Below are 5,484 nucleotides of genomic sequence, written 5' to 3' on the forward strand. Positions count from 1 at the left end.
GGTTCAATTATGTTGAGATTTGGGGATTGGGCGGGCCAGGGGAGATGTTGAACTTCATCCCGATGTTCCTCAAACCACGCTGCAACAACGCCAGCTGTGTGAATGGATGCATTATCATCCTGGAAGATGGCGTCATTGACGGGAACAACTTTTGGACCAAAGGATGAAAGTGGTCTCCTAAAATTGCGACATAATCGTTGGCAGTGATTCGTCCGCTAAGTGTGACCACAGGACCCAATGAAAACCATGATATTGCGGCCCACAGCATCACCGAGCCGCCGCCATGTTTCACAGTTGGGCGGAGACACTGCAGATCATAAGCTTCTTTAGGCGTTCTCCACACATAAACACGGCCCGTTGTTGGGAATAGGGTGAAGGATGACTCATCCGACCATATCACACGTTTCCAGTCCTCAACGGTCCAAGTTGCATGGTTGGGGTACCATTTGCGGCCTGCGAAAGCGTTATGGTCCCTGATGAGCGGTTTGGCCCGTGCAACACGACCCCGTAAGTTCATGTCATGTAATTCGCGGCGGACTGTGATTGTCGAAACAGGGTGGGGGAGGTGCTGATTGAGTTCCTCCGTCAGTTGCTCCGCAGTGGCACGACGGTTTTGCGTGACAATGCGCTTTAATACCCGGCGTGACCTGTCACTCATGATTTTCTTCAGCCCACTGTTCCGCTTCCCCGATGTGGTTTTCCCGTGTGTTGTGTAGGCCGTCATCACCTTCGACACTGTCCCACGCAACACACCTAACACAGTAGCCACTGCCGTCACACTCACTCCACATAACCGCACACCAACAATTTGCCCTCTTTGAAAATCTGAGAGGTCTCCCATTTTACACTACCTCCGTCTGCTGCAGCCACTGGACACTGCTGTTCCACTGCGCTTGACGTAGTATGGAGACCGACCTAACACACCACCACCAGCGGTCCGGCGCTGCGGGCGCCACGACACCACTGCCATCCCATACATCTGACGTGTTGCCAACTACAGGTGTTTCCATTTTTCTGATCACCATGTATATCGAATGTTAATGTTCTCAAAATGGAAAGGAAAAATAATTATAATACAAATGTCGAAGCATTTTCCCTAAAGCAAATGTTCGTACTACAAATTAGTTTTGGGGAAATAAAATATTTCTCAGTTCTTCATATAGTAGGGAATAATCTTTCAAAATTTACCTCCAGTCTTACTTCTGCGTATTTTTTTATAGTCCGCCATTTTAGGCAAAACGAGGATTAGGCAAAACAAGGATACTTATTTCGCCTAAAATGGCGGACACAAATCTTATCATTCATCTGCCATAAAATGTCAGATAATTGGTTAGGCGAAACGAGGATTAGGCCAAACGATGCAAGATCGGGTGGCACCCCGGGGCGTTCTACCACACACATTGGAAAAGGACTTGAGAGAAGGAGGGAAATTCTGCCTGTCAGCAGCACATCTGTTCGTGAAGACCAAATTGGAGCAGATACATTCAACCACTATGTAATATATAGCCCACTACAATGTTACCAAAAAATGTTCATTACTCGCGATCTACGTCATTAAGCGTGAAATTGAAACAACTACTTAATTTCTATTGGTTTTCTCTATTCATATGGAAAATTTTGAGTTGTTACGTACCATATTTCGTTAGATATTCATGAAGTAAAATTTACATGTTATCTTATGGGAACTGAGAAACCAGTGGTAAAAGGTATAAGATTCCCTTAAGTTGTAAAATTATATTCGTTTAATTTTCACTAATATAATCTTAACAACGTAAAGCATTCGCTACGCACGTTATCTTGTTTAAAAACAGAAAGCCTAGCAATTATGTTTCCGTCTCGGGGTTGGACTGCGGGATGATAGAAATCCGAAAGATATGTTTTTATTATATTTTGTACAGTAGATCTGCTCCTTCATAATCTCCGTGTTTGATAAGAATGAACCTCCCTGGCTCACGAAAATGTATACGTAATATAACAAACCATGCACATTAAATGCCAGACCAATATAGCAAACATTGAAGATGCCCCCCTAGAAAATTTTCTTCGGCCGTCCATGTCTGGAGGTACACAATTTCGCAACTCAGTGAATACGATGTGAATGTATTCAAAGTCTACTGATTTACCCATAAAATTTAAATTTTATAACAATATTCTCAGTGAATACTAACCTGAGGAGAACTATTTTTTAATTCGATCGCTAAAGGATTTTTTTTTTGTTCACCAGGTCTCGGTAATCGTCCGGCACGTCGATTCAGTGTAGAGCCTGATAATCGACGTGTTTTCATCTGGAGAGAGTGTGGAACACGACACAATCCCATGTTTGTGCGAGAAAGATCCCAGTATCATGGTGTTGGACTGATGGTGTAGGCAGGAATCAGCATTGGTGGGCGTACTGAGCTCCACATCATCCGAAATGGCTCTTTGACGGCTCTCAGATATAGGGATGAGATCATAAAAACTCTTGTTCTTCCTTATGCTGGTGCCATTGGTGATTCGTTCCTTTTTATGGATGACAATACTCGTCCTCACAGAGCTCGGTTAGTGGATGAGATGCTGGATGCTGAGGGTATCGCTCGGACGAAGTGGCCAGCATGCTCTCCGGATCTCATTCCAGTTGAGCATGTCTGGGATATGCTTGGCAGACGAATTGCCGCTAGGCCAGTAAATCCAACAACCATTCCAGAGCTGGAAGTCGTTCTTCTAGATGAGTGGCACAACATCCCCCAAGAACTCATCGATAATCTGATTGAATCTATGCCACGCAGGTGCGAGGCTCTGTTGGCTATTCGAAGTGATCATATGACATATTAAGGAACAATCAGCGTTGTTGCCTTGCCTGTTTGTGAGCAGTTCGAGAGGTGCACACATAACCGTCTTGTGTCATGAGCCATGTGAATAAGGTTTTCCGTGCCCCAACACCAATATGTGCCCCATTTTTCTAGTGTATCTTAAAGCATTCCTTCTTGTATGATATATATGAGTCAAACACAAGCTTATTCATACACTATTTTAAGGTCTTGTGTAATATTTCAGCTGAACCCCTAATTTTTTTGAGCATTATATACAGTATATATATATATATATATATATATATATATATATAGTGGCGGATCCAGGATATGATCAAGGGAGGGGCTAAACCATAGTTTGCAGTTTTATCCAGTGTAAGCAGAATTGAAGACCATTTTATGCAGTGTATACTTCAGTGTGAAGGGGGGGGCTATAGGGGCTATAGCCCCCCCTTGACGCTCAGATATACACTGGATAAAATGGGCTTCAATCCTGCTTTACACTTGATAAAACGGCAAAATATGGTTCAGCCCCTCCCTTGACCACCTGGATCCGCCCCTGTATATATATATATATATATATATATATATATATATATATATATATATATATATATATACATGATCGAAAATGGCCTCGAATCCATACTCGCTGAGATGAACAGTAGATGCCATTTAAATCCACAAATTCAGCCCCGTTAGTACTCTAAGGAGGATGGGGTGACATGTAAAGATAATTGATGTCAAATTCATAGTTTTGGGGCTCCACACGTTCATTGGTAACAGTTTTGGTATCCTTTGTGTCCAAAATGAAACGTATTCTCCCCGTGCGAGGAACGTATATTCTGCTAGTCTGTAATAATAACTAACGGAAGTTTCACTTAATATATTTCTCGCTGCTCAAATTTACTCACTTGTGCGGTATATGTGTGTAAAGCAGAATTAAAACCTGTTGCTTTAAGTATTTTCCCGTTAACTAAATACATTGTATATACAGTAGGACGTCGATAATCCTAACGTAAAAAATCCGCGGTCCCTAGAAGCTTTCTACATTTTGTCTTAACGCTAGCGATAAACAAATAATAGCGTGTCCATCGACGTTATGTGAAGTCAGTGTTTTTACAAAAGTTCATTTATATGTAATTGTTTGTAATGTATTTTTATTTTTATTTTTTGTTAGGCCTATAAGTTTTAAGCGTGACTTACAAGAACAGTGTTATTTAGAGTACAAGCAAGTTCTTCAGAAACATGAAATGTAAGTAGCCTTACGTACGGTATTGTAATTACTGTATGTACTGAATAACCACTGTATCGATAGAAGAACATACCGTACAGTATATGTAAGCCTAAATGGCATTTTCTTGGTCATTTTCGAAAATCCGAACAATTTGAAAATCCGAATACCTGTGGTCCCAATTAATTCGGATTTTCGACTTCCCACTGTATATGTTGCAGACATGTTACAGCAAGTAAGATTACTAGCATCAGGCCAACAAATAGTTTTTAAACTACATTTTCCTGTTTTTGCCAATATTTCCGAACAAATGATTTTTTTTAATGGTTTCAAAATTTCCGGAATTTTACATAGAACAATGAAGATATCTCTATGAAATATATGTTTGATTTAACATATTAAATAAAATGATTCTGTGATTAACAAAAATGATGATTCTGATAATACCCAAATTTTCCGTTTTTTTTTCCCGCTCGGGAAAACAGTAAAAAAACTGTTTTTTACCCAAAATTTCCGTTTTTTTCACAGGCCTTCACAACACTAGTCTGAACACACAGTGCACCTAACACTCCTAACGATGACGAATGTTAACACCACGACATCGGCAACTATAACTGAAATGAACACATGACCATCGCCACTAGACCTTGGCTCAATGGCAGAGCGTTGCATTGTCTGATGAATCCCGATATCTTCTTCATCATGACGATGTGGGGGTGCGAATCCGTCGTGTTCAAATTGAACAGCTCCTTGACATCTGTACTGCGGGACGGAGACAAACTGGCTGCGGCTTAATTATTATCTGGGGAACATTCAGGTGAGCATCCATGTGTCTAGTGAAGCTCGAGCAAAACACCATGACGGCCGAGGCGTCGCACGCTGCTTGCAGACTACGTACACCCCTTCATGACGGCCATGTTTCCCATCGGTAGTGGCATTTTTCGACAAGATAATGTACGAATGGCACAAGGCCAGGAGTGTGATGGAGTGGTTCGAGGAACACAGGAGCGAGTTCCAAGTGGTGTGCTGCCCCCAAACTCTCCGGATCTGAACCCAACCGATCACATCTGGGATGTGATTGAACGTGACGTGAGGGCGCATCACCCCCTCCCCGGAATTTACGGGAATTAGATGACCTGTGTGTGCATATGTGGTGCCAACTCTCTCCAGCGACCCACCGAGGAACATTGCGACCATGCCAAGACGCGTAGCCGTTGTTATTTGTGTCAAAAGGTGGACATACTAACAATTAGGTAGGTAGTCATAACGGTCTGGCTGATGTGTGTGTATATTTTAACTCGTATGTTTTGTCTCGACTCGAATTCGAGTCGAGTCGAGACAGAGACTGTCGAGTCGAGACACGAGTCGAGACAGCAACATATTTTCGACTCGAGACACGAGTCGAGACAACATTTTCTCGAGACGAGTCGAGACAGGCTTAAATCTCGACTCGAATCGACT

This window comes from Thermobia domestica, chromosome 12 (genome assembly GCF_964235325.1).
Source record: "Thermobia domestica chromosome 12, izTheDome1.hap1.1, whole genome shotgun sequence".
NCBI classification, from domain to species: Eukaryota; Metazoa; Arthropoda; class Insecta; order Zygentoma; family Lepismatidae; genus Thermobia; species Thermobia domestica.